This window comes from Arvicola amphibius, chromosome 1 (genome assembly GCF_903992535.2).
Source record: "Arvicola amphibius chromosome 1, mArvAmp1.2, whole genome shotgun sequence".
Classification (NCBI taxonomy): domain Eukaryota; kingdom Metazoa; phylum Chordata; class Mammalia; order Rodentia; family Cricetidae; genus Arvicola; species Arvicola amphibius.
The window spans coordinates 1,649,737-1,662,933 of NC_052047.1; the positions used below are offsets into that span (position 1 = coordinate 1,649,737).

The following is a 13,197-nucleotide window of genomic DNA, read 5'->3' on the forward strand; positions in this document are numbered from 1 at the left end:
CATTGTGGCTGCAACACATTTTTCAGGTCAGATTTCTTTATCCCAGTAATGTGTCTTTAATTCTCAGTGTATGTGGGAGAGTTTGCGGTGGGAGGGGAGCAGGGGGTCGGAAATACAACCCCTGTGAGGCCTTGCTGACTCCAGCAATTCCTCGGCGTAGCAATTACTCATTTTATATATGCTTCTCTCAGAGGGAGTGAGGAGGAAAAAGAAAGTCCGGGCTGTTGCAGGAATGTCAACAACCAAAAATTCTTAGTGTTAAATCGTGCGATACTTCTGCAGACCCTGAAAGTGGATTTGATGAGATTGGCAGTGCAGAGGATGTGTGGCTAGCTAGGGGCCTGGCAAGGCCAGCGAGAGGCCTTGTGCAGGGCAGCCCCAAACCGTGCTCATGCCATGCCTGTGCAGCCAGTGCATACATGCTCTGTGGCACGGATGTAAAGGCATTTCTGCCAGTAGACCGCCAAGGGGAAGTGCACTGTGGCCTTCCTGGAGACCTTTCAGGGTTAGGTGGCTGTAGCTCCAGCCTGCTTTCAGACATCATGTCGGGACTTGGACGCTCCAACCGACTCTGCAGAGCTGTCGTATAGCAGACCTCGGAGCACACATGAGTATTGAGGATGACACAAGGAAGAGGTGGAAGGGTTTGTTGATGGCCAAGGTAGGGTGGAGTGTTAAACCTTCTTCTCCAATTCCTGCCTCTGCTAATAGTTTTGAAATAGGTTACCCAGTCTGTGTGTTAGCACTACTACTCCAGGAGATACACACAACCAAAGCACCCATAAAAATTTCCGGTGCTATTTATAACACTTAAAACTTAGAGATACCTTGAAGGACTGCCATCTGAGGAATGGGCTAAGTTAAATGTGGTATATCCACCCATTGGAAGGTTATCAGATGATTAAAAAGGCACAGAGATACAGGTACACCCACGGCACAGGCTAAGTAAATGGTAGGCTCACACCTATGCATTGTGTAATTGCACTGTAATGATGTGTACAGAATACACAGACACAGAGAGGCAGGAGTTAAGTGTGTGTTTGCTTAGGGCTAGACAGGAAGGGAGGTGTGGGTTGAGTATCGGTAGTGAGGGTCTTAGGGATGGAGGAATAAATATCTTAAAATTAAATCACGGTGATGGTTACACAGCCTGACAACTATATGAAAATGATTGGATTATAATTTGAATTTGGTGGTACATGAATTCTATCTCTATTTTGTTTTAAAGTCCTTTGGACTTCACAGTGTTCTAATTAGCTCATAAAGTCAACTTTGGCCAATTCTACCCCCCTTCCTTTTTTCAATTAAAATTGCTTCATCTTTCAACCTAAACTTCATTTTGTTGTTGTTGTTGTTATTATTCTCACTGGATAGCTTGGTTTTTGTAGCTATGGTGTGGTCTGGGCTATGCTAACTGTAATGGCTGTCCTGTTTGGGGGTGTATGTAGAAGGACCAGAGGCAAGTGGACTTTGTAAAGTCTATACCAATTATTTAAGTCAAGTATTTTTCAAAATTAAAAAAAAAAGAGAGAAAGGAATGCCTTTGCTTACAAACTAGTCACAGAATTGCTGCACTGCCCTGCCCACCTGTGCGTGTCTGGCTCTCTATAGTAGTTCTTCCCTGGTGTCATTCTTGAACATGAAGGAATTATGAGACCAACCCTCCTTGCCCTCAGCTAATTAGTACAGATCAGCGTCAGGGCTATGCTAGACCCCCCCTTCTCTAACCTTTGACCAAGTCCCTACTTCCTGGATGCCGTTAACGAGCTTCATCTGAGGAGAGATTTCCTATTTTCTTCAGCAGAGGTGACAAGAGTCTGCACCTGGAAGTGGTCACCGGCAAGTTGACAAGATTTGAGGGAAGGTGGGATAAATGGTCACGTGGGCCTGAGGGGAATGGGCTTGCTACAGCCTGTCAGGATGTCCTGTTCCCCTGGCTCTCTGCTGGCATGAGCCTGGGGAAGCTAGATCTAGAATTAGGGTTTCTTCATCTGGGACCTACCTCTTGTATGTAATCACAGGCTTGGGAAATAGCAGCCTGGAGAGAAGTGAGCAGGAGCCTGGCCAAAGGCTCCGAATACAGAGGAGAGATGAGGCCAAAGGCCCTGAGAGAGTAGATTATGTGTTCATTGAATGTGTTATTACTTTCTTTTTTTCTTTTATTTTTTTTCTCATTTTTTTATTAAAGATTTCCATCTCCTTCTCTCCTCCTCCCCCTTCCCTCCCTTCCTCTCCACCCATACCCCGACTCCCTCCCTCTCCAGGTCAAGGAGCCATCAGGGTTCCCTTCACTATGTTAAGTCCAAGGTCCTCCCAACTCCCCCTAAGTCCAGAAAGGTGAGCAACCAAACTGACAAGGCTCACAGTGAGCCCATCGCCGTTGTCCTTGGTTTCTCAGTCCTCCTCCACCGTCAGCCACATTCAGAGAGTCCGGTTTGGTCCCCTGTTCCATCAGTCCCATTCCAACTGGACTTGGTGGTCTCCCGTTAGATCTGTCCCACTGTCTCAATGGGTGAACGCACCCCTCACGGTCCTGACTTCCTTGCTCATGATCTCCCTCCTTTTGCTCCTCATCAGGACCTTGGGAGCTCAGTCCGGTGCTCCAATGTGGGGCTCTGTCATTTTCTCCATCCAACGCCAGGTAAAGGTTCTATGGTGATATGCAAGATATTCATGAGTATGGCAATAGGATCTGGACATTTCTGGCTCCCTCTCCTCAGCTGCCCAAGGAACTAGCTGGGGGCATCTTCCTGTACACCTGGGAACCCCTCTAGAGTCAAGTCTCTGCCAACCCTAGAATGGCTCCCTTAATTAAGATATATAATTCCTTGTTCCCATATCCACCCTTCCTATATCCCAACCATCCCATTCCCCCAAGCTCTCCCCATCCTCCACTTCACACTTTTCTCTCCCCATCTCCCCTTAGCCCCATCTCACCCCACCCCCGAGTTCCCATTTTTTTGTCCGGCAATCTTGTCTACTTCCAATATCCAGGAGGATAACTATATGTTTTTCTTTGGATTAACCTTCTTATTTAGCTTCTCTAGGATCACGAATTATAGGCTCGATGTCCTTTATTTATGGCTAGAAACCAATTATGAGTGAGTACATCCCATGTTCATCTTTTTGGGCCTGGGTTACCTCACTCATGATGGTGTTTTCTATTTCCATCCATTTGCATTGCTTTGATTAGAAACACTATTACCGTCATCATCTATAGGTGGGCTGGGCTGAGTGGGTGGTGAGGAGGAATGTTCCTGGAAGTCATCTCCTGCCTTCCGTCTTCTCCAGGACTCAAACGCAGGTCTTCAAGTATTTTTGCTCTCTGAGCAGTCTTGCTGTCCACACCTAGTGCCTGTTGAGTAAGCAACCCCCTCCTCTCTGTGAAGCCGGGAGTCCGGTGCCTTGGGACACCTCCTGAGAGGGGTCACAGCACCCTCAGAGCCTGGCTGTAGCAATGTGCTTTCGCTAGATGGCGGGCCAGTGACAGCTTGTTTCCTGTCTTTTTGTTTCTTCTTGTGATCTGTTTCCTGGGTTGGTGTGTCTTTTCCCACCTATCTCATTGTTTCTAACCCAAAAGACTGCTGAGGGTCAGCCTCCTGCACCGCTACACATGAGGGTCAGCCTCCTGCACCACTACACATGAGCCTCCTGCACCGCTACACATGAGGGCCAGCCTCCTGCACCGCTACACACGAGGGTCAGCCTCCTGCACCGCTACACATGAGGGTCAGCCTCCTGCACCGCTACACATGAGGGTCAGCCTCCTGTACCGCTACACACGAGGGTCAGCCTCCTGCACCGCTACACATGAGGGTCAGCCTCCTGCACCACTACACATGAGCCTCCTGCACCGCTACATATGAAAGGGCCAGCCTCCTGCATGGCTACACACGAGGGTCGGCCTCCTGCACCGCTATACACGAGGGTCAGCCTCCTGCACCGCTACACATGAGAGGGCCAGCCTCTTGCACGGCTACACACGAGGGTCGGCCTCCTGCACGGCTACACACAAGGGTCAGCCTCCTGCACCACTACACACGAGCCTCCTGCACAGCTACACATGAGGAGACATGGACTCTTATTTACATCTGTTCCGATGTTGAAAGAGACACCGTTCTTTTTGGGGGTGGGGAGGGATGGGGATTAAATGTCCACCTCTCAGCGTGCTGTGATTACACCTGTGTACTACCATGTTCCGTGTATGTGGTGTTGGGATTTGGGCCCAGGGCTTCGTGCACTCTCCCAGGCCTCTGACTCGGCCCACGAAGTGTTGTTAGTGAGCGGGTGAGCCTGGCTGCAGGGCTGACGTGAGAATCAGGAGGCCTCGCTGCCGTGGGAAAGGCACCAGGTTTAATAACTCCACCTGCCAGAAAGCTCGTAGCCCCTCATAATTTGATGTGTTTGCTTCTCAGCCTCCTTCTAAAAGAGGATTTGGGGTGAGCTCCCAACGACAGACACATCAGCTTTGTGAGCAGACGTGAAAGGTGAGGAGAGAAAGCGTGCTTTGCTGGCCGTGTGGGTTTGTGTATTTACTATGACAGAGTCCGAAGTGTGGCTCCAGCTCCTTGATGGTTGTGCCGATGGCTGTGTTAATCACACATGTGGCTCTAAGCTGTTCTCTCAGTATGCCATCCCTCCGTATGCAAGCTGTCCCTTCCTGGCCTTTTCCTGGGGGTAGGAAAGACCAGAGTAGGAGAAAGAGAAGGAAGGAAAGACCCAAAATGTGCTACTGTCCTTTTAACTGCTTTCTTATCCCCAGACAATGGTAACAGCAGTTCTGGTGGTACAAGCCACAGTGGGCCTCCCCTTGCCAGTAGTAACAGTCTGGTGGTAAGGGCCACAGTAGGCTTCCCCTTGCTAGACGCTCACAGACCCTCAGATAATGGTAACAACAGTCTGGTGGTACAGGCCACAGTGGGCCTCCCCTTGCCAGATGCTCACAGACACTCAGGTAGCCCTGGGCAGCCTGAAAGGGAAGCTTGGCTGTCTGAGTGGAAGGGGACATCTGAGCTTTGAGAGGTCGTGCCACCAGTGGTGAGTGGGCCTCCCGCCTGTAAGCAGTCTCTGTCTACTCTGAGATGGCCTCTTTTAAGCTGTGACTTTATCCCAGGCTAAGTGAGCTCTGCCAGTTACTCAGTGGAGGTGGCTGTACCAGGGAGGGTTCAGGTTTGGGCACAGGCAAGTCACAGGAGGTTCTTGTTCTTGGTCCATTGTCATTGCTGTTTTAATTCCCTCAGGGCTTTACAGTAGTATTGCAATTGAGGCCTCTTCTTTTGTGAGGCCTCTTCTTTTGTGTGGTTTAGGATTAGCATAGCAAATGCCAGCAATTATAAAACACAGAGCTCAACCTCAGGAGCCATCGCTGGGCTCCCTTGGAACACCTCTGCCGAGGAACTTCCACCTCCTTTTCAAGTCTCCAGAAGCTTTCTGTGGCTGTCATTCAAGTCATTAGACACTACATGAGAGCTGGTGCTTCTAACTACATCTGCTTTGGCTGTGTGTTGGGGAGGGGGCGCTGGCAAATGAAGAAGAGACCCCCACCCACGGTGAAGTAAGATCCTCTCTGAGTTCACGTCTTTGGATAACTCCGTGTAACCAGCCGCTGCCTGGATGACTTTTTCTTCCTTGTTCACCTGTCTGTCAGCATCTAGTCTTTCCTTCTGTTTCTATGACATTAACACATGAGCAACTTTTGTCTTTTCCTCCCTTACTCTTTAAAAGTCAGCCACAGCAGTACTTGGAGAGGGAGGAAAGAGTATGTCTTGTCTGGACCCATCTCAAAAAGGAACAGATATGCCACTTAAGGGTAGATGTTTGGAAAACACGACAGAGCAGCATGCCACTAAACTGCTGCGTTTATTCCCCAAACATGACAAAGCAGCATGCCACTAAACTAGCTGCATTTATTCCCCAAGGGGAGCATGTTATTCCCTAAGGGGAGTGTGTCTGTTCTGCGGTTAATCACGAATGTGTTCCCAATATGAGTCCTGTGCATATATAAAAAGGAAACAAGCCTTCAGCCCCAAGAGGTTTTTTGCATTCCTGACACCTTATATGCAACCTACATAATCGTTGTCAATAAACTAGTGTGGACGTCAACTGCTCACGTACATAGACACTGACGAAACTTGGTTTCTTTCTTTTTAAAAACAAAATACTATATGTGTTTTGTTTCAGTGCTGGGTATCAAACCCAAGGCCTCCTAAACACTAGGCATGTTCTCTAGCTACCTTGGTAACTCAGCTACCTTCCCGCATCCTTTCTTTTTAAAAGAATGACATCAGTTTACTGATGGGTTGATATTCGGGGTTATGTGTGTGCTCTCCCGTGTATGCCATGTTGAGTGTGTGCAGAGGTCAGAGGACAGCTTGTGGGAGTCAGCTCTCTTCTTTCCCCAGTGGATTCTGGGATCTCCCTCAGGTCCCCAGGCTTGGCTGTCAGTGGGTTTGCCCACTGAGCTGTCTCGCCGGCCTTGACGTGACAAGCTTTATCTGACATAAGCACTGCCTGACCTTGGGAGTAGAGTCACTCCAGGGTGGCAGGGAGGATTATTCCTAAACTCCTCATTGTATCATAGACTGTAGCAGGGTTATTAAATGTCCCCAGATCTCTCTCTCCCCTCTTTCACTCCACCACCTCCAGGAGAAATAGCTTTCTTCCCTTCAAAGGGAGTTAGTCTGACCCATGGGACCAGAGAACCTAACTGGATAGGACATTCGCATCATTGAAGAAGGGTCCTCCCTTCGCTTGAAGACACCCAGTGTGGCTTAAATGATGCTGATGCTGAGCAGTGTGATAGTGACAGGCCAGGCCTGGGAAGAGGAGCAGCATGGGAGACAGCAAGGCAAGGATGTCGTCACAGAAATCAGTACGCCCGGAGCTGAAACTGCTCTGTTCAGGGTGGTTTCTAACAAGTTGGGGCAAGACGTGTAATCCGAAACGATAGCCAACTCTCAACTAAGAACTTCCAAACCAATTTTAGAATTCTGAATTTGAAAACCAGGGGTACTAGTCAACACCAGGTTTGGCAAAAAAAAAAAAAAAAAAAAAAAAAAAAAAAAAAAAAAAAAAAAAAAAAAAAGGAAAGAAAGAAAGAAAAGAAAAGAAAACAAACAACCAGGAAACACTGAGTGAAGAAGTTACAGCTTTCCTACCAGGACTCGGGCTGGTTAAACCCTGCCATTTACCGCTGGACTGTCCACATGGTGTAAAACTGCCATCAGAGCTTAGGTTAGACCCCTGCCCCAGCAGGGAAATGGAGCCACGTGGACTCCGTTCAGTGTGATGTAAATCCGGGTTGCATTCTATGCTGTCCCGAGCTGGTAGATTGGGAGAAAATCCAAACAACCTTCTTCTTAACCTGCCTGCCTCTTCCTCCTCTCCTGGACTCCTTTTAAATCTGCCCGGCAACAGTATTCCCCCCCCCCCCCCCCAGTGTGGTGTCTGATCTTCCTGGAGGTTAGGGTCACATCCTTGATCTGTACGGTCGCTGCTCTTGACTCTTTAAATCGCCTGGACTCTTGTTAGAGCATGTTTCTACATGAACGCCCTCCACATTTGAAAATGAGGTTTATTTTCCCTGTTAGCATTGCTAATAGCATATAAAAGCCATAAAATAATGCAAGGAGCAGACCTGTCAACAGTCTGAGCCCCCGGCGATGCCAGTTGGGCAGATGCCCAGTGTGTGTGTGCCCAGCATCCACTTGCCCATCTTATCTGCTATCTTGACATTTTATTGGAGAATAAAGGGAATTTTACTACTAATAAGTTTATTTGAAGAATTAAACGGGAGTGTTTATTATATTACCTTCCATCCTTTCCTTGACTGCGTTTTTGAAATATTTCTGTATAAATTAGACATATTTATTTTACTTTTTCGTCCCCCACTTTAAAGAGGCCTCTAGGCAATATCTTGTTTCTCCCTTTTCCTCTTCTCCCCCCTCTGTTGTGGAATATTATTTTAAGATGTGTTACATTTGTTTATGCTGTGGAATATTTGCTTAATGATGCAAAGATGTGTTGCCTTCTTTTAACTCTGTGGAGCTGTGTTACTTTGCCTGTCTAAAATACCCAATTGGTCTAATAAAGAGCTGAACGGCCAATAGTGAGGCAGGAGAATGAATTGGTGGGGCTGGTGGGCAGAAAGAGGAGGGGGAGGAATCTAGGCTTGAGAGAGGAAGAGCTAGGAGCAAGAAAAGGAGGAGAGGAGGACGCCAAGGACCAGCCACCCAGACACACAGACACACAGACACACAGCCACACAGCCACACAGCCACACAGACACACAGACACACAGCCACACAGCCACACAGCCACGCAGACACACAGCCACACAGACACACAGCTAGCCACCAGACACACAGACGACACACAGACACACAGACACACAGCCATACAGACACACAGCCACTCAGGCACACAGCCACACAGCCAGCCACAGAGAAAGAAGAAAAGAGAGGTGTATAGAATAGAGAAAGGTAAAAACCCAGAGGCAAAGGGAGCTGGGATAATTTAAGAAAAGCTGGCTAGAAATAAGCCAAGCTAAAGCCAGGCATTCTTTTTTTTTTTTTTTTTTTTTGGTTTTTTCGAGACAGGGTTTCCCTGTAGTTTCTAGAGCCTGTCCTGGAACTAGCTCTTGTAGACCAGGCTGGCCTCGAACTCAGAGATCCACCTGCCTCTGCCTCCCGAGTGCTGGGATTAAAGGCGTGCGCCACCACCGCCCGTAAAGCCAGGCATTCTTAAGTAAGAATAAATCTCCATGTTTATTTGGGAGCTGGGTGGTGGGTCTCTGAACTCCAGAGTGAACATCTGGGAATCCTTCTGCCCTCCCTGTTGCCTGATTTCTGTCCTGTGCTCCCCTCTGGAGCACACAATATTCTTTGAACAACTCATGGGCCAATGGGACTGGGAAGGGGCCTTCAAGTCGTCTCCAGAGGGGGCCAGAGCAGAGGGTAAAGTACCAATCCACTCACCGTGGACAGAACTGAGAGCACCCAGGGCCCCGTCCTGCTGGAGAGCACTTCCCACCCCTTACCTACTTTTGATGCCTTTGAGGTTGCTAAGCATCCTTTTCCTGGCACTGCCATCTTGGTTTCTAAAAGCTGTTCGTCTGGTGGTCTGGCTTCCTTTGTGTCTGTTTCTGCGTGTCCTCAGTTTCCCTTCTTTCCCTCTCGGGGGTTCTGGTCCAAGCCACTGTTTGGCCTTGTTTTCCTCTGTGGTCCTTGGGGTGGCCTGCCTTCTCTGAGGACTTGGATTGTCGCCTTTGACCTCTTGCATCTGATTCCTGAAAGAGGGCCTCTCAAGAGGAGACACAGTGGAGTCTCTCTCTAGGACTTCATGTCCCGGTGCCTGAGATGCCGCGTGGTTGATGGCCGTTAATGAAGTGAATCCTGGTTCTGTCACCTTCTGCGTGTGGGCTCCTGAGGAGCTGCTTATTTCCCCAACCCTGACTTCCTGCCTAGGACATGGAGGTGATAGTAGCCCTTGACTGAGAGACATTCTATGCACTTTGGGCTGGCTTGTTTGCCCGTCAATCATCAAATAACATTAATTTAAAAAAATTATCTCTGAAGTGGAATTTCAGAGCCTTCGTAAGTCAGTTCTCCTATCACAGGGCTGATTTCCCAGGTCCCTTCCGGGTGTCGCAAGTGTCACCACGCCATCTCACATCTGAGCATAGATTTAGCGGTCCCTTCAAGCCCTACATTTGGTCAGTCACCAAGTTTTGTCTCCAAATCCCCCTGGGATTTCTGTTCTCCACGTACCATGTGGCTTCCTCAGTCCGTCTCCTGGGACTGCCATCTTCAGCCTCAGGCTCCTATTGTTTCTACCTAGCCTGGGAACAGCTTCATAAATCCAGTCTTCCATAAATAATGCTCTCAGAACCCATTTGTTTACTCATTCGCAAACCCGTTTCTTGAGTTATTTACTAGGTTCTTCCTCATCCTGTCTGCAGCACCTGCATGGGATTAAAGAAGAATATGCTTGATGCAACATGACAGACAGTGTAATTTAAGACATTAGCAGGATTTGGCAGAAACTCATGAATGGGATGGAGTACAGGTGAGAGGAGGGTACCCAGAAGTCGACACATTGTTGCCTGGCAAAGTATAGGAGCCTCTGCATCGCAGAGGAAGGTTGGAAACCACACGGAAGAAAGATCTTTGGTGTGTGTGGTGTGGCTGTGACCGTCATCCTCAGGCCAAGTACTGCCTGTTGCTTTATTTACTTTTAAGTAACTATTGAGAGATCATTTACATACATAGGTTTCACCTGTTTGAAAATGGCTTTAGTATGTTCATAGAGGTGTACAATAAGTTGGCTCTGTTAGTAATGACTGTCAATTTGACCCCATCTAGCTAGCCTCATCACCAAAACAAATCTCTGGGCATGCCTTGAGGGATTACCTAGCTTACTTAACTGAGTGCAAGTCTCATCTAAATATGAGTGGTACCATTCAATGCAGGAGCTAGAGCCCTGGAGAAAGGGAACACGGCACAAACACTCATTGCCGTCTGCCTCCTGAGCTCGGATTTGGTGTGACCAGCTGTTCCACGGTTCTGCTGCTGTGCCTTCCCCGCTAGTGTGGACTGTACCCTCAAAATGTGAACCCCAGCAAACCCTTCCTTCCACAGGTTGCTTGGCCTGTTATCTAGCCATAGCCTTCTAATCTAATCCCACACGTCCATTATCCCTCAAAGAAAACATATCGCTTCCCATTTTTGTGCCTTCTGCCCAGCCTAACAACCACTAATCTCCTTTCTTCCTAGATTTGTCTGTCCTGGACAATTACATACATGGAATCATGTGACAGGGTGATTTTTATGGCTGGCTTCTTCCTCTTAGCATAATGCACTAGAGATTCATGTATGTTTTCAATGTGTATCTGTTATTTATTTTTTTGTTCCTGAGTAGCATTCTACTGTAGAGGAATACCATAATTTGTTTATCCACTAGTCGGTCTGTTGTCTGTTTTTGTAAATAAAGTTTTATTAGGACACACCCATATGCATTTATTTGTATTATTGTCTGTGGCTGTTTCATACGATGCCAGAGTTGAATGCTATAGAAGAGACCCATATGGCCTTTGAAGTCTTAAATGGTTACTGTTTGGCCCTTTGTAGCAATAGCTTACCAACCCAGGGAGAGAAGACTGGGATAATAGTGGGGTCAGATTGGGGCTAAAAAGCAGAAGACGAGATTAGAATGGCCACATCAATAAGGATTTGGACACAGTCACATGGGTCAAGGTGTGGTTTGTGAAGCCCCAGGTATCCTTGGAGATCCTTCAGAGCGTGTATTTCAAGCTCTTCCCCCCATGTTTGGTTGCCCATAGTCCCAGCTACTTGGTTGAGATAGGAGAATCACTTGAGCCCAGGAATTTAGAGCTAGCTAAGTAACATAGTTAGACACTGTTTATTTAAAACTATAAAAAAAAGGCACTGGGCGGACCTCATTCTTTACTCAACAGCTGAATCCATTGAGAGAGAGAGAGAGAGAGAGAGAGAGAGAGAGAGAGAGAGAGAGAGAGAGAGGGACTGCATATGGGTGTCAGCAGGCAGGCAGGTATGTGCACAGGAATTCAGGTGCCTGAGGAAGCCATAAGAAGGTGCTGGATCCTTTGAAATTGTAGTTACAGATGGTTGTGAGCTGCCATGTGGGTCCAGGAAGCAAACCCCGGGTTATTGCGAGAGCAGTCAGTGCTCTGAACCACCGCCCATCTCTCGAAACCCCTCTCATATTCTTTACTTCCGAGTCATGTGTATTAATCCTGAGTACCCACCCACTAAGGGAACTTCAGGTCTTGGGACTCTTTTGGCTTATGCCAGCTGGCCCGCACACGGCAAGAGGACAGTGTTTGAAAGTTCACCATATGTCTTAAATTACTGCATTCTGTGGTGCATGCTGGCTTGATTTGCGTGGTACCCATGGGCTTGCCTTGGTTCCCCAATGCTCCCTTTTGTATCCCTGCTCTTGTGTATTTTCCCTTAATTAAACGTCTCATTCACCTCACCCCTTTACCCTAAAGTCTGCAGGTTTCTGTTCTCCACAGCGGATTTTTAAATCCTTGTTACATTCTCCTCTCTTCCGGGCTTAGTCATTTGCTGGTAAACTAGTTAGTCTTCCCCTGGGCTGCAGAGGAAGCCGGGAATAGTTCCTTACTCCGCGCTGCTCCCCTGGGTCACTCATTTGATCTGAGCCCAGTTTGAAGTTGGGCCGTGTGGTATGGTCTGTCCCCACGGTGGAATTGGGGACTCCCAGCCAGTTCTTAATGTTGCTAAACTTAATTAAGTTTGATTCCTCCAATAGAGGATTTTACTCTACTGTTTCTTCTTAAATAACTAATAACTTGATTTTTTTTAAAATTTTGTTTTCTTGCTTGGTGACTACTTAAAATAACCCTGCCTATATAGTAATTTGTTCCTTGTTTAACGTGGCGCTTCCTTTGTTTACTCTGGACTCCAGTCTTTGTAGCTTGTTTTCTAAGACGACTCAGAAGTTGGACTTGGCAGTGCCTTCAAGCTTTACCCACCAGAGCCCTACAGGAAGTTGTGTGTCGGCCAGAGAGTCTATTTACTTAGAGCATGGTGTCCAGCAGAAGCAAGCCATTTACGAGGGTCTGCTCTTAAAGACACAGGAACACGACCTCCCCTGCACTCCTGTGCCCTAACTTTTCCTTCCAGCATACGGGGCCACTGCAGCTAGACCTCAGGCTAATCAAGTACTCCTTCCCACTGATGGCTTAGCCTTGTCTGAAAGGCTTGGACACTAGGTAGTTCCTCTTAAGTTGAAATAAAGCTGGCTTTTGTAAGGATTCGCCATGGGACAAGGATTCTACGGAACTGTGCTGAAATGCTCCTGGCACTAACTCCTAGGCTGAGTCCCTGACTTCTACCATAACACCCACAACAGTGCTTTAGAGTAAAGGTGTTTTCAGTCCAAACCTAAACGTCCTTCAGCTGAATCTAGAGTATCCTATCTGTTTGGAGGTGAGGGATGAAGGGGAAAGAAGGGGAGGGAAGGGAGCCAAGAGGAGATGTTTATGTGGCTGAAAGCCAGTACTAAAGCCAGCTCCAGGGCCCAGGACCATTGCGTAGCCTCTGGCCTGGAACCCACACCCTATCATGCACATTAACATGTAATTTCTATTTGTTGTCAAGAGTGTGCACACACCAGGTCCCTTGCAGGTTTCAT

At 47.8% G+C, this 13,197-nt stretch overlaps 1 protein-coding gene across 3 annotated transcripts in view; it reads left to right on the plus strand.

The window, feature by feature from the left end:
- Tgfbr3 (transforming growth factor beta receptor 3) overlaps window positions 1–13,197 on the plus strand; it is a 182,110-nt gene that overhangs the window by 72,772 nt on the left and 96,141 nt on the right. The window lies entirely within an intron of this gene.